Below are 23,209 nucleotides of genomic sequence, written 5' to 3'. Positions count from 1 at the left end.
TTATATAGGCCTGGTGTTCTGGAATTCCTGCCTAAACTCCTCCACCTGTAACACTCCATCACCTCCTTAAAACTGAAAGTTTTGATCAGTATTTTGGACAGGAGTCAGCCCTGCCTTTTGCCCTGATTTGTCAGTAATCATTTAAAATCATTTTGGGTCAATCCCTTCCTTTAAATCCTGCACAGCAGCAGTGACAATAACTTTGTGGATTTAATGGTTGAGCCAAATCCGACTCAGTTCCCCAGGAGAAATTCCTGAACTCATGGGCACTTTGTATCAAGCAGCAGTTAGCAGCAAAAAGTCTGATTAATCAGAGTAGTGAGTCCAGTAAATACTTAAACAGAAGACACCCTGTAAAACAGAACTCCAAGTATCAGTTTGAATAAAGTATTGAACTGACAGAGTGGAGAGCAGATGAGGATTGAATTAAATTGCAATTCACTGAATCGAAACAAGAAGTGATTCTATCAAGAATGGGACACAGATCTTTGTTTGTGAGCTTGTGGCGCAACGGTAGCGCGTCTAACTGCACATCAGAAGGTTGCGTGTTCAAATCACGTCAGGCTCAGTGAAGTTTTACAGCAGCTCAAGCTGCTGGATTTTATATCAGAAGAGAGTTCGCTCTGTTGGGATAAAAACAAGAAATGCTGGAACCACTCAGCAGGTCTGGCAGCATCTGTTGAAAGAGAAGCAGAGTTAATGTTTCGGGTCAGTGACCTTTCGGAACTGTTCGTGTATTGTTCAATTTCAAAATCGACTTTAATAGATTAAAGTTCTTATTTCTGGATCCGTTCAATTTCCACGCTCAGTTCTTATTTCTCAGTTTTCTATCGGAACAATGTTTCAGGGATGTGCTATCTCCATTGTTTATACAATAACTCTGTCAGCAAGTGTGCGAAGTAAAACACCAACGACCCAGAGTGGGGCTCATCCCACACCCGGCTCCGTCTGCACAGCTCCTTAGTTCAGTTGACGAGAACGCAGTGTTAATAACACCGAGGCTGTGGATTTGAACGCCGTAAGTGCTGGCAGATGTTCGGTTATTATTTTGACATGTTTTCCTAACACTTCAAATCCAACTTTTAGATGCACACAGAATGTCAGAGAACTTATTTTGAATAACATCCATTGCATCTTTGTCACTGGGCTGGAGTAATCCAGAATACATTTTAATAATCTTCCGTTTGCTGATAAAGGTTGAATTTGCGGCTGTTCCCGTTAATGGTCACAAGCAGGAACAAACAGACAGAGTGTATCTGACCGCCCAGAGATGTGGAAAGGCTTCAGTTTAGGACAATTGCATCAAATCAAATGTTCACCAGGCCCCGAGAGAGTCAAAAGCTGGGGGAAAGGACGGAATGAGATAGTGAATAAGCTAAGCTGAGGTGGAGGTGGGATGGCAGCGGTCCAGGGGACAGAAGCAGCGAGGCCGGGAGTGAGCGGCCGAAGCACGGTATTTTGTGGGGAATGGAAATGACGATCGCAGCCACTGAGGGGTGAGGCAATGTTTGGACGTCATTCCTTCTTGTGTCGGTGCGTGGTGACGTCGGTGCACGCATGCGCAGATTCATACTGGCAAGCTGACAAATGTTTGGATGCACTGATGATGTCGACGATCGCTCTGCACATGCTCTGTGTTGTCAGGAAACACTCTGCAGTGAATAAGCTAAATACAGAAGATATAAATATTTCCCATCCTTGATGTCTCTCTATTCCAGTCCAATCCAATCCTTCAATGCTGGGTAAATAATGTCAGTAAAAATTGTGCAGCTCGAGGATCGAAACCAAAGGCCAATGCAGAATAAAGGAGAACTGACGGAACTCCAGACTGAACCAGAGATCTTCAGTCTAACACTCTCCCAACTGAGCTATTTCAGTCTCACAGTGAAGTATCCTTTGTGTCATTTATTTATTTATTTAGAGATACAGCACTGAAACAGGCCCTTCGGCCCACCGAGTCTGTGCCAACCAACAACCACCCATTTATACTAATCCTACATTAGCCCCATATTCTCTACCACATCCCCACCATTCTCCTACCACCTACCTACACTAGGGGCAATTTACAATGGCCAATTTTACCTATCAACCTGCAAGTCTTTGGCTGTGGGAGGAAATCAGAGCACCCGGCGGAAACCCACACAGCCACAGACTGTGTGGCTTACAAACTCTACACAGATAGTGCCCAGAACTGAACCCGAGTCGCTGGAGCTGTGAGGCTGCAGTGCTAACCACTGCGCCACTGTGCCACCATTGTTTTGGAAGAAAATATAACCCTGGTGGAATTGCCCCTCCCAATCACACCTCACTTTATAGAACATAGAAAATGGAGAAAATTTATGGCACAGAAGAAGACCATATAGCAATCGTGTCTGTGCCAGCTGAAAAAGAGCGATCCAGCCCAATCCCACTTTCCAACTCTTGGGAATGGGATCTGAACAGATCTCAGAGCTCACATTATGTGAATGTTGTGCTGAAGTGTTGGTAAACATAGGAAGTTGACACACTAGGGGGGACCTCACACTGTTAGACACAGCGTGAAATACACTCAAGTGTTTATGAAACATTACAACATGTGAGTAATATTCCCCATTACTTTCTCAACACTGATAGATTGTGAAGGGAGAGACAGTCAGAAGTCCCACTGATCCACACTGACCCCCAGCTGAGAATGAAATGAGATAAAGTTCAATCTTTAGCAGTGAGATGCTGGAGAGAGGTAAGAGTCCTGAATCAAGGAGAGACTTTCAGATAATGCTGTTGAATCTCATTTCAAACACTCCTTGAATTCACTGCCGAGGAATTCAGAGCTGGAGAATGCCTGTAAAATCAGCCGAAACAGGAAAAATAAACACCCACCATGGGGCTCAAACTCAAAAGCTTGAGATTCAGAGTTTCATGCTTTCATCGACTGAGCTCACTGGGCCTGAGACAGTGTCCCCGTCCTGTCTGTTATTGGACGGTGCAGCTGTTGGCTCCACCCCAGGGGCTGAATTTGTTCTGTAAACCATGAACCAGCTTCCTCTCAAATCCCAGGTTTATCAATAAATCCTCTTACAAAAGCCCCAAAGTGTGATGTATTCCTCTCACTCATCCAGAATAAAAGTTACATTCTATGATTCTAACTCTGTCAAATCTGTTCTGAACTAGGGACAGAAGACATCGGACGGGATCTTTTTCTCGGCGGCTGACATGGAGGGCGGACTTCACACATCCACATGGCGAGAAGGTGTTTCAGGTGTTTAAATCTGATTGTCAGCAGTTTTATTCACTGGGTCCAATTGAACAATGGCACATGGGAACCTCGGGGCTTCACAGCCTCGCCTGGTTAAAGGAGGTGACTGGGAAGTGGGAACTGAGTGTTGGCTTCACTAGGAAGCCATTGGGTGAGATAGCATCACTTGGCAGCAAGGGTGGAGGGGGAAAGGGCATCGGGAAACACTGTCAGGATTGGGGGCTAAGGTGGCAGCTCTGCAGGCAGAGCCACACCAGGGTTCCATTGGGGCAGTGCCACCTCATTGAGGGTGACAAGTGAGGTAAAGGTGGCTGGGTGTTGTTTACTGTGAAGGCCTTGCACTCAGGGAAGGCTAACCTGTCATGGGCCTCATTCACCCTGGATTCGAGGCTCCCATTGAGGAGGTACAGTGGCTGCATAGTGGTTAGCACCGCAGCCTGACAAAGAACAAAGAACAGTACAGCACAGGAACAGGACATTTGGCCCTCCAAGCCTGCTCGATCTTGATGCATGTCTAAACTAAAACTTTCTGCACTTCCGCAACCCGGGTTCAGTTCTGGGCACTGCCTGTGCAGACTTTGCAAGTTCTCTCTGTGACCGCGTGGGTTTCCGCAAGGTGCTCTGGTTTTCTCCCACAGCCAGAAACTTGCAGGTTGATAGGTAAATTGGCCATTGCAAAGTGCCCCTAGTGTAGGTGGGTGGGAGGAGAATGGTGGGGATGTGGTAGGAAATATGGGATTAATGTAGGATTATATAAATGGGTGGTTGTTCGTCAGCACAGACTCGGTGGGCTGAAGGGCCTGTTTCAGTGCTGTATGACTCTATGAGAGAGAGGGAGGGAGATGCAGGCACCACAGCAGCTTGGGGGCCCACAGGAGGGCCAGCCTTGAACAAAAGGCTGGAGAATGAGGCAGAGGAACACATCAGCCGAGGTTCAACTACCTGCAAATGTCCGAGTGACAGTGTCTCCGCAGACTGCACCTCTCCATGGAGGTCGTCACCGATCTCTCTGCCATGGTGCAGTTGGCCACATGGGTCTTGGTGGGCATCTGATGCCAGTGTCCCTGTGCCACTGAACTCCTACACCACCAGATCGTTGCAGGGATCCACTGGAGATAGGTGCAGAACCTCACAGTCTGTGGTGAATCAGTACATCAACATCACCAATGTCCTGTTCAGGAGGGCCGGTGACTATGTGTGCTTTGATCCAAACAGTCAAGCTGAGAGGGCTACAGGATTCGGGACCATCACTGGATTCCCCCAGGTGTATGGTGTCATTGACTGTACATACTTGGCCATCAAGGCTTCTGCAGACCAGCCAGCAGCCTTCAACAGGAAGGGTTTCCACTTGCTCAGTATGCAACTGGTCTGCGACCACCGCAAATGTATCATACAGGCGTATGCATGATTCCCAGGAAGCAGCCACAACACCTGTATAGCAAGGCAGTCCCAGGTGACAGAACTTTTCCGTGCCCCCACCCCCATGTGCCTTCAGAGATGGATCCTTGGGACAAGGGCTACCCACTGAGGACATGGCTACTGACGCCTGTGAGGAACCCACGCACAGATGCAGAGGAGAGGTACAACACCTGCCACCCGAGCGACCATCGAGGATGCCATTGGTTTCTTGAAGATGAGATTCAGGTGCCGAGAGCAATCCAGTGGATCCCTTCAGTATGCCCTAGCGAGGGTCTCACGTATCATGGTGGTTTGCTGTGCACTGCACAATCTGGCGCTACAGAGGGGTGAGGTGTTGACCAGTGAGGATATCATGGAGTGCAATGCCTCCTCTGATGATGAGGATGCGGAGGATGCCAGGCAATGCCAGATGAAGGGCCTCAGGCACAGCAGGAAAGCCACCAAGAGAGACACGAGACACCCTTATACATGCACGTTTCCCTTGAGCCTTACCCCCTTTTTTAAAAATTCATTTTTTTTTATTCGTTCGTGGGATGTGGGCATCGCTGGCTAGGTCAGCATTTATTGCCCATCCCTCATTGCCCTTGAACTGAGTGGCTTGCTAGGCCATTTCAGAGGGCATTTAAGAGTCAACCACATTGCTGTGGGTCTGGAGTCACATATCGGCCAGACCAGGGAAGGATGGCAGGTTTCCTTCCCGAAGGGCATTAGTGAACTAGATGGGTTTTTACAACAATTGACAATGGTTTCATGGTCACCATTAGAATGGCTTTTAATTCCAGATTTTTTATTAATTGAATTCAAATTTCACCATCTGCCATGGTGGGATTCGAACCCATGTCCCCAAAGCATTAGCCTGAGCCTTTGGATTATTAGTCCAGTGACATTACCACGACGCCACCACCTCCCCTTCTGGAACCACAGCAATAAAGCCTTAGCTTTCATCAGCCCTGTTGTCACCTCCTTCCTTCTGTACTGCAGCGCCCAGGTACACATCGCACAGTGGAAAGGCCGAAGCTTTGTGAGCTCGGGGCTTGGTCCCTCACTTCCAGCCCCTTGGGAGGAAGTATTGAAATGGAGTCCCAAAGGGCATCAACACTAGGAAGGAGACATAGTGAGAGAACAACATTTCTTTATTCCATGTGACATCAAACGCAACCCCATCCATCTGGAATATACATTCACCCGTGAATCCCAAAGTGAATCTAGGTGCTCTTCTGAAATCTTTTCCGGGTGCTCCTACATGGTTTTCCCCCTGCTCTGTCAGCTGAGGTGGAGACAGGCTGCTGACCTTGCTGCCCCATGGCTTGGGATGACATTGGCGGCTGTCCTCTCACTGCCTGAGGCCTGGAGGGCCCTGGCACACTGAGTTCCTCCTGCACAGGTACAGGGACCCCCTCTGTCATCAAGGATGATGGAGGTGCTGGCATCACTGGTGTCACTGGCAGAGGGGCTTTGGAGCTACTGTCCACACCAGGAGCACCCTGAGAGGAGACCCCAGATGTAGCAGCCAGCTGCTCCTCCACCTTATAAGACACACTTGTACCTCCCTGCTGACCTGAGAGGGACGTGGACCTGGTGGAGTGTTCAGGTGCCTCGTCCCCCCTCTCACCTTGTCACCACTGGATGGAGCTCATGGACGAAGTGATGGAGTGCAGGTCTGCGAACATCTCCGGCAGCCACTGATTGGTCGGCTGGATCTGGCTCTCCATGACAGTCACCAATCTCTCAATGGAGGAAGCCAGACACACCCCCATCAGAGACAGTGCAGCACCCAAGGCCTGGATGGACTCCTCCATCATCCTTGCTTGAGTACACATAGCCTTTGGCATCTCTGCCAGATGTTGCCTGACCTCTCGCTGCAGCTGCAGCATTTCCAGTGCTACCGGTGACACCAGAGGCACGTCATCAGCCTAGGACTCAGCATGGGCCTGGCATCCCACAGTCCTCCCTCTGTCAGTGGCCTCGGCTGTCACAGCCTCCGTCAGCTGCCCGGGCCTGTCTGTGATGTGCTCACCAGCTTGTGAGCTCGAATCTAACCGCGATCGGATACCCACCGTGTAAGAGTTTCTGTGCTGGTGGAGGATGCGGGGGAATGATGTGACGGTGCACCCTCTGAGGCTCCCTCCTCCTCCTCAGAGGTGTCCGGCTGTCCCCCAGTCTCTCCAGCTCTTCGCTCTTGTCATTCATCCGGGCCTGCATGTGAAAACAGGGACATTGAAGGGTTAGGGTCTTCCCATCGGGACATTCCAACCACCCCTACTGTGCAGCTCCATTGATGCAGTGGTGAACAGATGAGCAGTGTGGCTCCTTTGCAGCAGATTCTCCCTTGTGCCCCAGGAGATGCTCACTCACTCTCTTGGGTAGGTGTCCCTGTCTCTCCATCAGCTATGGAGCAGCTGCCTTGCTGCCCAGCCAGTTCCATGGCCTCCTCCTCCATCGGGATGAGGACATTGGAGATAAGGCACTCCACCGCCAGTCTTGACACGCTCTTTCCAATTGTGGGCTGTCCTCTCCTGCAGACACATTGATGAACAAAATTAGTCTCCCAGCGGGGACAAGCCCTACATCTCTGATGGTGATAGTCCAGCAGTCCATGATGGGGACACACATAAGTCTCCTGCATGCGGCCCCTCTCGAGGGACTGTGTGAGGTTATGCAATGACTGACGTGCGCCTCTCACTGAAATGCAGCCAAGCCTCAGGCAGCATGTCCTGCTGCCCTTCCCCAATACACATGACTGGGTGGTCACTCCCTTTCCACCAAACACTCCCTCTCACTCTGCCACATGCAATGTCCAAAGGGTCCAAAGTGTTTGGAGTTCTCACCTGAGCAGCCCGGATCAGGTCATTGACCCACTTGCTGCACTGGATCCATGTCCTGGGGGTGAACCCACAGCTGCTGACCTTCCCCAATACCTCTAGCCAACCTTGCTTGGCCAGGTGGGCAGGTCTCCTCCTCCTGCCCCTGGGGAAGAGGATTTCCCGCCTTTCCCTTGCAGCCTGAAGGAGAACATGCAGGGAGACATCGCTAAACCATGGGGCCACCTGGTGTCTTCTTTCAGTCATGGACGCTGCAGGTTCGTGTTCAGCTCCTTACCCATCAGGCAGCAGAGGCAGCAGAACGGGTCCTGGGACAGCAGAGGGCTCTCAGGAAGACACTCCTTTAAACCAGGCAGCAGTGAATGCAGGCCTGGCAGCCCTTTTAATATGGTGCCAGCACCTGCCGTTGTGTCAGATGTCGGTGCCATCGGTACCTCGTTCCCTGCCTCTGGTCCTTGATTACACGGGCCCCACGTCTCCCCTTCATTAATTGGTCGGCTGCTCCGTGATCGGGGTCGGTCGGCCACATTTCACTCGTGTGGTGACGACACCTGCTTCCGGTGCCTCTGCCGAGAGCCGCACCGTTAGTTTAAAATTCAGCCCATGGGATCAAGAGTGGAAAATCTCCCCTCTGATTCTCTCTACTTAAAATGAAGGAGACACCAAATTAAAACTGATGAAACCAGGGATTGTATCCTGGTTCTTCAATCTCGTGTTCTCCCAACTGAGCTATTCCATCCTCACTGTGAACTCATCTTCATTGGAGACAAATATAACTCCAGGCGGAATTTCCCCACCCGTTCATTCCTCACTTCAGGGGGATGGGACCCGACCAGATCGCGGAACTCAGATTATGTTAATGTTCTGCTCTTGATATCTTCATATTATTTTGCATTTGAGCCACTTTTAATCAGGTTCACGGACAAATTCTTCTATCATCCCTTCTCCCACATTCTCTCTCTCTCATTCATTCTTTATTCCTCACAATCCAGAAAGGGTTAGGAATCAGAGCTCACCCCCAAACCCTCTGCACACAGACCTCTGTCTGTTACCCTGTTTTATCCAAGAGACCAGTCAATAAATTGCACTCTTTATAAACACAGAAAGCTGCCTCACAGTGTTGGACAGAGTTAAATACACTAAATCTTTCTAAAAAGGTTCATCTCTCAGATTGTGTTACTGAGTCCACAGAGCAGGACAGGCCCAGGCTCCAGCCCCAGTCTGTGCTGTGTTAACTGATGCCACCTGGTGTGATACTGAGCCACACGGAGCAGGAAAGGGCTTGGTTGTATTCATGGCCTGTGTTGAGTTAACTGATCCCACCCAGTGTGGTAGGAGCCACACAGAACAGACTGGGCCCAGGCTCCTTCCTCAGCCTGAGGGATGATAGTTCATCTCACACGGTGTTGCACAGAGCCCCACACAGAACAGAGAAATCACAGGCTCCATCCCCGGCCTGTGGTATTTACTTCGTCACTCCTGGTATGGTCCGGAGTCCCCAGAGCAGGAAAGGCCCAGCTTCCATCTCCGGCCTGTGCTGAATTAGCTGATCTGACCTGGTTGGCACTGAACCACAATCAGGGGAGGATGGGCCGAGGCTCCATGGCCTGTGGTGTGCTGCCAGCGGAGGTGGTAGACGCGGGCACGATAGCGTCTTTTAAGATGTATCCAGACAGATACATGAATGGGCTGGAAGCAAAGAGATACAGACCCTTAGAAAATAGGCGACATGTTTAGATAGAGGATCTGGATCGGCGCAGGCTTGGAGGGCCGAAGGGCCTGTTCCTGTGCTGTAATTTTCTTTGTTCTTTGTTAGTTATTCTCATTTGATGAGGTACTGAGCACCATATAGAGCAGGAAGGGCATGTGCTCAGTGAACTGATCTCACCTTGTGTAGTCCTGAGACCCACACACAGAGCAGGACAGGACTAGGTCGAATATCCGGCCTGTGTTCAATTAGCTGATCTCATCCAAAAGATTTTGATAAGGTTCCACACAAGAGGCTTCTCTACAAGATTAAAGTCCCTGGTATCAGTGGTAATATATTGAGCTGGATTGGGAACTGACTGGCAGGACGTAGGCAGAAGGTAGTTACAGATGTATCTGGATCTGTTTGGAGACCAGTTACCAGTGGTGTCCCACAGGGATCGGTGTTGGGACTGTTGCTCTTTACTATTTCTATTAATGATCTGGATGTAGGTGTAGGGGGCACCATCTGTAAATTTACAGATGATTTGACGATCTGTGCGAGTGTTCAGACTGTAGACGATGCTCGACTGTTTCAGGCTGATCTTAATGTGTTGGGAGATTGGGTTCATGACTGGTAAATTATGTTTAATTTGGGTAAGTGCAGTGTTATTCATGTGGACAGGGCGAATGCTCAACATTCATACACCCTTCAGGGAAAAACATTAAAGCAGGTGGAGAAAGAAAATAATTTTGTGCAGAGATCTGGATGTTCAAGTGCACAGATCTCTAAAGTTACAGCAGCAATGCTGTGAAGTGATAGCTGGAGCAAATAGGGGGGTTGGGCTGCATTCAGAGGACAATTGAGTATAAGATGAGGCATATTCTTGCATGGGTTGTGAGTGACGCTGGGAAGGCCAGAATTTGTTACCCATCCCCATTTGTCCTTGACAAGGTGGCGGTGAGCTGCCTTCTTGAATTGCTGCACTCCATGTGGTGTAGGTACACCCACAGAGCTGTTAGGAAGGGAGATCCAGGATTTTGACCCAACATCAGTGAATGAACAGCGATATATTTGCAGATCAGATGGTGGGTGACTTGGAGGGGAATTTGCAGATGGTGGTGTTTCCATGAATCTGCAGCCCTTGTCCTTCAAGGTGGTGGAGGTCTTGGGTTTGGAAGGTGCTGTCAAAGGAGCCTTGGCGGGTTGCAGCAGTGCATCTTGTAGATGGTACACACTGCTGCCACCGTGTGTCAGTGATGGAGGGAGAGAATGGAGGTGGTGGATGGGGTGACAATCAAGTGGGCTGCTTTGTCCTGAATGATGTTGAGCATCTAGAGTGCTGTTGGAGCTGCACTCATCCTGACTTCTGCCTTGTAGATGGACAAGTTTTGGAGAGTCAAGAATCACAGAATTGTTACAGTGCAGAAGCAGGCCATTCGGCCCATCGTGTCTGCATAGGATCATAGAAAGTCGACGGCACAGAAAGAGGCTGCTTAGTCCATTGTCTCTGCACCAGTCAAAAAATGAGTCACCCAGCCTCATCCCATTGTCCAACATTTGGTCCGTAGCCCTGCAGGTTCAGGCACTCGAGGTGCACATCCAGACACCTTTTAAATGAGTAGGGGGTTTCTGCCTCAACTACCCTTGCAGGCACTCATTTCCAGACTCCTCGCACCCTCTGGGTGAAAACACGTTTCCTCATCTCCCCTCTAATCATTCTACTAATCACTTTAATTCGATGACCCCCTAGTCACTGACCTCTCTGATAAGGTAAATAAGCCCTTCCCATCCACTCTATCCAGGCCCCTCACAATTTTGTACATTTCAATCAAATTTCAATCAAAATTCAAAAGTAGGGATGTAATGCTGGAACTGTATAAAATGCTGGTTCTGCCACAGTTGGAGAATTGCATACAGTTCTGGTCACCACATTACAGAAAGGACATAATTGCACTGGAGAGAGTACAGAGGAGATTTACCAGAATGTTGCCAGGACTCAAAAGTTGTAGCTATGAGGAAAGATTGGATAGGCTGGGGTTGTTTTCCTTAGAACAGAGGAGGCTGAGGGTTGACTTAATAGAGGTGTAAAAAATTATGAGGGTCCCAGATAGAATAGACAGGAAGGACCTATTTTGCCTAGCGGAGAGGTCAATTACCAGGGGGCACAGATTTAAGGTGATTGGCAGAAGGATTAGAGGGGACATGAGGAGAAAGTTTTTCACCCAGAGGGTGCTGGGTGTCTGGAATTCACTGCCAGGAATGGTGGTGTCGGCAGAAACCCTCAATTCTTTTAAAAGGTACCTGGACATGCACCTGAAGTGCTGTAACCGGCAAGGCTATGGACCAGGTTTTGGAAGGTGGGATTAGATTGGGCGGCTAGTTTTTTTTCGGCCTGCACGGACACAATGGGCTGAATGGCCTCCTTCTGTGCCGTAATTTTTCTATGGTTTCTATGGTTTCCAATTTTTCTTCATTGCTGCATTTTTCCAGTCCTGGCAACATCCTCGTAAATCTCCTTTGTATCCTCTTCAGTGCAATTACATCCTTTCTGTAATGAGGTGACCAGAACTGCACACAGAACTCAAGCTGGCGCTTAACTAAAGATTCATCCAGTTCCAGCATAACCTCCCTGCTCTTATATTCTATACCTCGGCTAATAAAGGAAAGGATTCCATAAGCGTTCTCAACCAACTTATCAACCTGTCCTGCTACTTTCAGGGATTTGTGGACATTCACTTCAAGGTCCCTCACTTCCTCTACAGCTCTCAGTATTCTCCCACTAATAGTGTATTCCTTTGACAGCTTGACCTCCCCAAATGCATCACTTCACACTTCTCCGAGTTGAACTCCATTTGCCACTTTTCTGCACACCTGATCAGTCCATTGCACCAGCTCTCCTGATGAGCTTTTCACCAAGTGCCTAGAGCTGCGTGACTGATTGCAGAATTCCAAGAATTCCCAGCCTCTGATTTACCCTTGGTGCCACAATATTTATATGGATGGTCCAGTAAGCTTCTGTCAATGGTAACCCCCAGGATGTTGATGGTGGGGAGATTCAGCGATGGTAATGCTGTTGAACGTCAAAGGGAGATGGTGACATTCTCTCTTGTTGGAGATGGTCATTGCCTGGTACTTATGTGGTGTGAATGTTACTTGCCACTTAGCAGCCCAAGCCTGAATGTTGTCCAGGTCTTGCTGCTTCTGGACACGGACTCCTTCAGTATCTGAGATGTCCCGAATTTGTCCTTTTATGAAACCTTGGTCAGGCCTCACATGGAATATCGTGTCCAGTCCTGGTCTCCTCACATGATGGGTGATATTGAGGCCTTGGAAAGGGTACAGAGGAGAGACATTAGACTAATTCCCAGTATAAGACATCTTCGTTATCAAGTTAGACTAAAAGAGTTGGGATCCCACATCTGAGAGAAACCTAGACTGAGGGGTGATCTGATTGAGGTTTATAAGATCATGAAGGGTCCAATTTAGCGTGGGAGATGAGTCATAATTGTAGATTGTAAAAGGCCAGATGGCACCTGAATCACATTAAATTTCATTTTGTTGGATTTGGCTACTGCATCAGGATGGCTGAGTGGTTAAGGTGTTGGACTTAAAATCCAGTAGACATGTGTCTGCCTGGGTTTAAGTCTCACTCCTGGTATCTATGCCTTCTAAATGTTGTTTGCTCCCACTTTTGCCTTGCACCATCATCTCTTCTGTCATTTAATCACTCCTGCCTTCCAACCAAACACAGCTTCCTATAATTTATCTGCCCTGCACCTTTCCTTGCCTCTGCATTTGCTTATAAACTGGTAAATCTTGAACTTAATCTCCTCTGTACCCTCACAATGACCTTCTCATCCTTCCTGAATTGTGGTTCCTCACAGGATCCGCTGCCTCTCCAACTCCCCTCCAGGTAATTGAAGGCCCCGCGCCTGGGTCTCACTTGATAGGCTCGCCGGTAGTTGGTTCCTCAGAGGTCCACCACCGCTCCAGACTCCCTCCAGGAAGGGCTTGCCATAATCCTCCAATCTTCCCTGGATAAGGGGATTGGAGAGTGGCAAATAACACCCTGATTCAAGAAAGGGTGTAAGGACAGTCCAAGCAACTCCATGCCCGTTAATTTAACATCAGTGTTGGATAAGGATTCAGAAATGATAATCAGGGAAAATATCAATGGACACTTAGAGTGGTTTGAGTTAATTAAGGATAACCAGCATGGATTTGTAAAAGGCAGATCATGCTTGACTAATCTAATTGAATTTTTTGATGAAATAACAGAGAAGGTTGATGAAGGAAATGCAGTGGATGTTGTTTATTTATTTTATTTGGAGATACAGCACTGAAACAGGCCCTTTGGCCCACCGAGTCTGTGCTAACCATCAACCACCCATTTACACTAATCCTACATTAATCCCATATTCCGACCACATCCCCACCTTCCCTCAATTCCCCTACCACCTACCTATACTAGGGGCAATTTATAATGGCTAATTTACCTATCAACCTGCAAGTCTTTGGCTGTGGGAGGAAACCAGGGCACCCGGCGAAAACCCACGCGGTCACAGGGAGAACTTGCAAAGTCCGCACAGGCAGTACCCAGAATTGAACCCAGGTCACTGGAGCTGTGACGCTGCGGTGCTAACCACTGCGCCATTGGATTTGAAGAAAGGCTTTGATAAGGCACCACATAAAAGGCTGGTTAACAAAATTGAGGCTCATGGAATAGGAGGGTCAGTGTCCAATTGGAAAGAAAATAGGCTTCAGGGCCGAAAACAGTGAGTTGTCGCAGATGGTTGCTTTTTGGATTGGGGAATGTGCTGGGATCAATGCTTTTCTTGCTATGTATAAAATATGTGGATCTTGGAATATAGAGTAGAATCTCAAAATTTGCCGATGACACCAAACTTGGAGGTGAGGCAAACAGTGAGGATGATATGAACTGTTTGCAACAGGACATAGATAGGCCAGCAGAATGGGCAGAGAGGTGACAGATGGAATTTAATACTGTTATGTATGAGTTGATGCATTTTGACAGAAGGAATAGGGAGAGGCAATGTATACCTAATGGCACAGTTCTAAAGAGTGTGCAGGGTCAGAGGGACCTGGGGGTACATGTGCATAGATCTTTGAAGGTGACAGGACATATTGAGAGAGTGGTTGGTAAAGCATATGGGATCTTAGGCTTTATAAATAAAGGCAGTGAGTACAAAAGCAGGGAAGGTATGCTAAACCTTTATATAGCTCTGGTTAGGGGCCAAATGGATTACTGCATGCAGTTCTGGTCACTGCACTTTAGGAAGTATGTGAGGGTCCTTGAGAGTGTGCAGAGGAGATTTACCACAATGGTTCCAGGGCTGGAGGATTTTAGTTACAGTTGGAACTTGGAAAAGCTGGGTGGAGATTTAATAGAAGTGTACAAGGTTATGACAGTCAGTAGATAAGTTAGACAAGGAAAACATGTTCCCATTAACAAATGGTACAAGGGCTAGGGGACACAGATTGAAAGTTTTGGGCAGAAGAGGCAGGGGAAATATGAGGAAGCACTTTTTTACACAGTGGGAAGTAATGACCTGGAACTCGCTGCCCACAAGCGTGGTGAAAGCGAAGATGATCAATGACTTCACGAGGAAGTTGGATGGCCACCTGACAGAAATAGACTTGCAAGGTTACAGGGATCGAGCCGGGGAGTGGGACTGACTGCATTGCTCCATAGAGAGCTGGTATGGACTCAATGGACCGAATGGCCTCCGTCAGTGTCATAAATAAATGACTCTGAGACTCTGAAATGAATTTTAAACCGATGATTCTTGTGTTGGTTATTGAATTAATTCATGAGAAGTCTGAATAATTTAATATGATTTGCAGCATCACGGAGAGAGCATTGGGATTTTGGAAACTGACAAATTGGAACTCCAGTCAGTGCTGGTTTAGGTAAAGGATGTAAGAAGTGAAGCAGGTAAAACCTTTTGAGTTAATTACCAAATGATCCACTTGTCTCTGGTAACCAACCTTGCTTTCAAGAAGCTACTTTTTTTTTCCAAAATATACTTTCTTGATAAAAATCTCAAAAAATTACATTCCCAAACAGTTTAAACCAGCAAAAAGTCAAAAAATACAAACAGTGCAAAGGTGATCAGTTTCCTTCTATACAATTATGAGTTGCCTCACAACCTTTCCATTTCATTGTCATGCATATACATTTTTACATTTACAGCACACAAAATTTTCCCAATACAGTTCGAGGGGTTTTCCATGGATCCAGCCCATCAGTTCAGCTTGGTGGGGGGACCTTACACTGAGGTCTTTCCCCATTGAGTCTTTGCTGCGGCTGCCCCAAGCTTTAGTGCATCCCTCAGCACGTCGTCCTGGAACTTGGAATGTGCCAGTCTGCAACATTCGGTGGTGGACAACTCTTTTCGCTGGAAGACCAGCAAGTTTCTGGCAGACCAAAGGGCGTCTTTCACCGAATTGAAGCTACTGCTCTCTGAAATCACTTCATTGCTTTAAACAGTTTTTCAACAAAAAATGGTCTCATTTCTTTTCCCTATTTCCATATCAGGGTAACTTGTGGAGGGTTCAACATGTTTGTGTGAAATGATCATCTGTCAAATTAGAAGGCCCAACTGTAAAGTGCTGTAATTTTTCACTTCACTTGCAGTGTTGTGGGGTTTTGTTGGAGAGAACAACGCTATTAGAAAATGTAACATCCGTGTAAGGCAGTACCAGAACAAACTGTTCTGCCTGAATGAATTTTCTAGATCCTGGTATCCATAGAAACCTGACACCAGGGTGTGTCCTGTTGTAAAGCATAAAAATAAATCAGTTTGTGATGAACATGCAGCATCTGTTTATAGATGGATGTAAAAGGTAGTTTCCAATATGTAGGATTGGACTAAATTGCACCTGTGATTCTGTAAGCTTGTTGGTCTGTGGATTTGAAGTTGGGCCTTCTGGCTGCATACCTGCTGTACCTTCCATAATGGATGAACCCACATATAGAAGGCAGCAAGCACAATATCACTACAGTAACCAATACATGCTGTTAAACTGATTGGCCTGAAGGCAGGCAGGAAATATGGCTGCCTTCTTCCTGCAAGTCCAATCTTTTTACATAGATTTACATAGATTCACAGCACAGAAACAGGCCATTCAACCACAACTGGTCTGTGTCAGTGTTAATGCCTCACACAGCCTCTTCCCATCCGTCTTGTTCTAATCCCATTAACATATCCTTCTATTCCTTTCTCAATCCTGCTTATCCACATTCCCTTTAAATGCCTCTGTTCTATTTTAAGACAGGTATTAACTCATTTTAAATAAATTCATTTCAAAGAAACAGGTTAAAGTCATTAAAATAGCAGACAGAGGAGCTGACAGAAGCCTGTTAACTGCTGGTACAATTATACAACAAATATTTGATCCTCGGATAAAGAAGCGTGTTTCCAGGAATTCCCTGTTTTATTGATTTGTGAGTGTTCGACACCAGGATAACTAAAAATACACAATCTGCAACATCCACGGGAGGCACAATCCCGACAGTGACTCTGAGATCACTCCTGCTGTGGAACTCCACCACTGACCCCGCATTACATTGAGTACATAGAGTTACATCAAATCGACAGCAGTGGTTCTCAACGTGTTTTGGTTGAAGGACCCCTTTTTAAATGGATTAGTAATCACGGACCCCTCCCCATCTAAATTATACTATAACCTCCTTTCACATTTACATTTCTGAATGTAAAATTCATCAGTGACCTGTTAAAGGGAGTTACAGGAAAGTTTACCAGGACTGTCCAGTATAGTGTACATTGATGTGATTGATGATGTGGAAACTTTTATCCTCCCTTCAGCTGAAAGATAACTTGACAGGTTCAGCAACCTGCCTGTTAAATACTTCACCACATGACACCTGCCTGCTCTTCCTGGAGTGGGATTTGGCTTTGTGGCTCCTGTTGTAAGTTTCAGGTGTAACCCTCCACCACCTGCCTACTCACTGCACAGTTGCTGAGTGTTTCAGGGTATTTTTCTCCCCCTCTGCTGTTTCCCAGCCTGTGTGCACTGGAATATCTCTGACTCACTGCCTGGTGTTCAGCATTCCTGCCATCAGGACACCGCCAGGAACTGGGACTGCGGCTTTATTCCGGATCCAGCTGCCGTACACAGTGAATGAAGCTGAGAGTAATCATCATTCCAGGCCTCTGAACAAGGCTGATGTGGCGGCTCCTTCCTCACCTCCCCCAGCCCCAGTCCTGTGAATCCATTCCTGGTGTGTCTGGGGTCTCCCGTCTTCTCTCTCGAGATTCTCAGTCAGTCCAAGGCATCGCTAATCCGGTCACATGTCTGTTTCCAGAACTGCCTCAGCCCCAGTGCTGGCCCAGTGATCACTTCCCAAAGTCTTGCTGGAAATGGATCCCATTCCCATTACTCCACACACCCCTTGGAAAATCTGTACGGAGTGGCAGGGGTTCACAGACGCCAGTTTGAAAACCACTGATTTACAGGATTATTCTTCAGCATCAGTGACTTCCTGTCCCAGATCCAGACTCACGCTGCCTTCAGAGAATACATCTCTGTTCATGATCTGATGTCGGCTTTTGTTTAATGAGAATGGGTCTGTACAATGATAGAATGTGAAGTAAATTGATGCTAACCTGGATCTGACGATAATAGTTTGAAATGTGTCTCAATGTACTTGGACCTGACACTTCCCTGGTGCAGGGAGTGGGAGAACTTTTCACCATCTCCCACTTTGTGTCAGGACAACTGCTTTGAGAGATCAGAGAGAGGCCCAGCAGACATTCTGTCTGTGGACGGAAGTGTAAAGATTCTGTCTACGGACGGAGGCTAAGACATTCTGTCTGTAGATGGAGGTCCAAATATTCTGCCTGTGGATGGAGGTCCAGACATTTGGTCCACCTACGGGGATCCGGACATTCTGTCTACTGATGGAGATCCAGACATTCTGTCCACGGACAGAGGACCAGACATTCTGTCTAGGGAGGGGGATCCAGGCATTCTGTCTATGGATGGAGCTCCAGACATTCTGTCTACTGACGGGGATCCAGACATTTGGTCGACTGCCACAATCTGTGTTTCAAGTTCTAATGCATCTATTTCTAAACATTGACTTGAGATGATGAAATCTATGAATTGATTAATTAATGTGTGACTTTAACCAGCACATTTATTGAAGGGACATTTCTGAGTTAGTGAATTATTGGTAGTTAGTGAACGATGAGCAATTTTATTCATGAAGCTGTACCTAGAAATCCATGGTCTGTTCCCAGTGTCCGGATCCTCAGTCATTGTTTCAATCCACCCACGTTCCTTTACATTCACTGTTCCTGCTACTCTTCCTCAAACACCAGCATGTCCAAATAGATCAACCTGTCCTTCGGGATCTAAATCATCTGCATCATGTGAAATGTCAAAAGTTTAAATTAAAAAATCTTCTGGTGAGTTATCTGTAATCTTTCTGATTATTTTTTCTCTATCTCAGACTAACTTGAGGACCATTTTGATCCTGTCCCGAGGAGAGTGCCATCTCTCCAGATGTATCACTCGATACCTGGTGTCTATGATGGGGAGGTTGTTGTCCTGTCTAGACCACCCTGATTATCCTTGCTCCATAACTGTCACGAAGAGAAGGTCCTGATATTGCAAGGAGAGCCTTAGGGCATCAGTCTCAGTGAATCTGTAAAATAGAGGAACACATGAGCGTAATGAGGCCATTCAGTCCCTCAAGCCTGGTCCACCATTCAATTACATCATGACTGATCTGTATTTCAACTACATTTACCCAGGTTGGTTCCACATCCTTTCATAACCTAACTGAACAAAAATATATCAATCTCAAGTTTTGAAATTCACTCTGTCTCTCGTGGTCAGTCTCTTGCTCCCTCTCTCTGTCTCTATCTTTCACTCTCACCCTTTGTGTCTATCTCTCACCCTGTATGTGTCTCCCCCTCTCTGAATCTCCCCCTCTGTCTCGCTCTCTCTTACCCTCTGTCTGTCTCTCACACTCTACCTTTCACTCTCTGTTTATCTCCCACCCTCTCTCTGTCTCTATCTCACTTGCTCTAATTTTGTCTTACGCTGACATTGATTCTCCTGTTCAGATACCTTTGAGCTGCCACTCCAAGGTCAACACAACACACATGAGCCCAGGGCTGTGACCTCATACAGAAGACAATTGGACCAATGATTCCAGTCATTTACAATCAGGGTACATGAAGATGATGGTAGATAAGAACAACATTAATCAGAGTGGAAGGAAATCAGACTCATCCTGGTGTGAATCAGGTGCTGACTTAAAGCCCCATTGATCTTCCCTTTCTGTGATAGCACCATCTCCTGATTACGAGTGTCAGGAAAAGGCTGAATTGCATGCGGCAGAAAAGCTGATTGATCCAGATATGTAAACGTTTCCACAGCATAAATCCCAATTTAATTTTTAATGTGAATGAAATGATTTGAACTAATTAACGACAGGTTTATAACGATGGCACCTTAAGCGTCTCAGCGACTGAATTTCATTAACCAAAAGGCTCCTGTAAAGTACATTTACTGGGATAATTTCAATTTGAACCAGGTTTGCTCTATTCACACATCGAAGGTGTGAGAGATGTTGTGGGACACACACAAAGTCCAGTCGCTAAAAGTGATTAACAGACTGGGTTTTGTGTTTAGTGATCCCGGGTCTGTTAGAACAAATAACAAAGAACAGTACAGCACAGGAACAGGCCATTCGGCCCTCCAAGCCTGCGCCGATCTTGATACCTGCCTAAACTAAAACCTTCTGCACTTCCGGGGTCCGTATCCCTCTATTCCCATCCTATTCATGTATTTGTCAAGATGCCTCTTAAACGTCTCTATGGTACCTGCTTCCACCACCTCCCCCGGCAACAAGCTCCAGGCACTCACCACCCTCTGTGTAAAGAACTTGCCTCGCACATCCTCTCTAAACTTTGACCCTCTCACCTTAAACCTGTGTCCCCAAATAACTGACTCTTCCACTCTGGGAAAAAGCTTCTGACTATCCACTCTGTCCATGCCGCTTATAACTTTGTAAACCTTTATCATGTCGCCCCTCCACCTCCGTCGTTCCAGTGAAAACAATCCGAGTTTATCCAACCTCTCCTCATAGCTAATACCCTCCAGACCAGGCAACATCCTGGTAAACCTCTCCTGTACCCTCTCCAAAGCCTCCACGTCCTTTTGGAAGTGTGGCGACCAGAATTGCACGCAATATTCTAAGTGTGGCCGAACTAAGGTTCTGTACACCTGCAGCATGACTTGTCAATTTTTATACTCTATGCCCCAACCGATTAAGGCAAGCATGCCGTATGCCTTCTTGACTACCTTATCCACCTGCGTTGCCACTTTAAGTGACCTGTGGACCTGTACACCCAGATCTCTCTGCCTGTCAATACTCCTAAGGGTTCTGCCATTTACTGTATACCTCCCACCTGCATTAGACCTTCCAAAATGCATTACCTCACATTTGTCCGGATTGAACTCCATCTGCCATTTCTCCACCCAAGTCTCCAACCGATCTATATCCTGCTGTATCCTCTGACAATCCTCATCACTATCAGCAACTCCACCAACCTTTGTGTCGTTTGCAATCTTACTGATCAGACCAGCTACATTTTCCTCCAAATTATTTATATATGCTACAAACTGCAAAGGTCCCAGCACTGATCCCTGCGGAACACCACTAGCCACATCCCTCCATTCAGAAAAGCACCCTTCCACTGCTGCCCTCTGTCTTCTATGACCGAGCCAGTTCTGTATCCATCTTGCCAGCTCCCCTCTGATCCCATGTGAATTCACCTTTTGTATCAGTCTGCCATGAGGGACCTTGTCAATGGCTTTACTGAAGTCCATATAGATAACTTCCACTGCCCTTCCTTCATCAATCATCTTTGTCACTTCCTCAAAAAACTCAATCAAATTAGTGAGACACGACCTGCCCTTCACAAAACTATGCTGCCTCTCGCTAATAAGTCCATTTGTTTCCAAATGGGAGTAAATCCTGTCCCGAAGAATCCTCTCTAATAATTTCCCTACCACTGACGTAAGGCTCACCAGCCTATAATTTCCTGGATTATCCTTGCTACCCTTCTTAAACAAAGGAACAACATAGGCTATTCTCCAGTCCTCTGGGACCTCACCTGTAGCCAATGAGGATGCAAAGCTTTCTGTCAAGGCCCCAGCAATTTCTTCCCTTGCCTCCCTCAGTATTCTGGGGCAGATCCCATCAGGCCCTGGGGACTTATCTACCATAAAGCTTTGCAAGACACCAAACACCTCCTCTTTTTTGATAATGAGATGACGGAGACTATCTACATTCCCTTCCCTAGGCTCATCATCCACCAAGTCCTTCTCCTTGGTGAATACTGATGCAAAGTACTCATTTAGTACCTCGCCCATTTCCTCTGGCTCCATACATAGATTCCCTTCTCTGTCCTTGAGTAGGCCAACCCTTTCCCTGGTTACCCTCTTGCTGTTTATATACGTATAAAAAGCCTTGGGATTTTCCTTAATCCTGTTTGCCAATGACTTCTCATAATCCCTTTTAGCCCTCCTGGCTCCTTGCTACTGTCTTTATATTCCTCAAGGGATTCGTCTGTTCCTAGCCTTCCAGGCCTTACGAATGCTTCCTTTTTGACGAGGCTCACAATATCCCGCGTTATCCAAGGTTCCCGAAACTTGCCAAACTGATCCTTCTTCCTCACAGGAACATGCTGGTCCTGGATTCTAATCAACTGACGTTTGAAAGACTCCCACATGTCAGATGTTGATTTACCCTCAAACAGCCGCCCCCAATCTAATTTCTTCAGTTTTTGCCTAATATTGTTACAATTAGCCTTCCCCCAATTTAGCACCTTCACCCGAGGACTACGCTTATCCTTATTCACAAGTACCTAAAAACTTATGGAATTAGGGTCACTGTTCCCGAAATGCTCCCATACTGAAACTTCGACCACCTGGCCGGGCTTATTTATTTATTTCCAAAATATACTTTATTCATAAAAATCTGTAAAAATTACATTCCCAAAAAGTTTAAAACAGCATCAAGTCAAAAAATACAAACAGTGCAAAGGTGATCAGTTTCCATCCATACAATCATGAGTTGCCTCACAACCCTTCCATTTCATTGTCATGCCATATACATTTTTACATTTACAGCACACAAAATTTTCCCGATACAGTTCGAGGGGTTTCCCATGGATCCAGCCCGTCAGTTCAGCTTGGTGGAGGGACCTTACACTATGGTCTTTCCCACTGAGCCTTTGCTGCGGCTGCCCCAAGCTTTAGTGCGTCCCTCAGCACGTAGTCCTGGACCTTGGAATGAGCCAGTCTGCAACATTCGGTGGTGGACAACTCTTTGCGCTGGAAGACCAGCAAGTTTCGGGCAGACCAAAGGGCGTCTTTCACCGAATTGATAGTCCTCCAGCAGCAGTTGATGTGCGTCCCTGGGAACAGCCCGGAGAGCACAGACTCCTGTGTGACAGAGCTGCTTGGGATGAACCTTGCACTGCATCTCTTTCCACACCTGCTTTGCAAAGACACATTCCAGGAGGAGGTGGGCAACCATCTCTTCCCCAACACAGCCAACACGGGGGCATTGCGCGGAGGGGGCGAGACTTCGGGCGTGCTGGAAGGATCTGACGGGGAGGGCCCTTCTCAATACCAGCCAAGCTACATCTTGGTGCTTGCTTGAAAGTTCTGGTGATGAGGCATTCCGCCAAATGACTTTGACAGTGTGCTCGGGGAACCATCCGACAGGCTCCCCCGTCTCCTTTTCTCGTATGGCTTTGAGGACATTCCGTGCAGACCACTGCCTGATGGACCGGTGGTCAAAGGTGTTTTCCCGCAGAAACTGCTCCATGAAGGATAGGTGATATGGCACGGTCCAACTGCATGGAGCGTTCCGCGGCAATGTGACCAGGCCCACCTTTCGCAACACCAGGGACAGATAGAACCTCAGCACGTAGTGACACTTGGAGTTTGCGTACTGGGGATCTACACACAGCT

The 23,209-nt window shown here is 47.2% G+C and overlaps 1 non-coding gene across 1 annotated transcript; it reads left to right on the top strand.

The window, feature by feature from the left end:
- Positions 1–496: 496 nt before the first annotated feature.
- trnac-gca (transfer RNA cysteine (anticodon GCA)) lies at positions 497–568 on the top strand. Its single transcript has one exon. It is a non-coding gene; the product is annotated as a tRNA-Cys (tRNA).
- The last annotated feature ends 22,641 nt before the right edge of the window (positions 569–23,209 follow it).

The sequence above is a fragment of the Heterodontus francisci genome, unplaced genomic scaffold (assembly GCF_036365525.1).
Source record: "Heterodontus francisci isolate sHetFra1 unplaced genomic scaffold, sHetFra1.hap1 HAP1_SCAFFOLD_121, whole genome shotgun sequence".
NCBI lineage: Eukaryota > Metazoa > Chordata > Chondrichthyes > Heterodontiformes > Heterodontidae > Heterodontus > Heterodontus francisci.
This window is presented reverse-complemented; position numbering and strand designations above follow the sequence as displayed.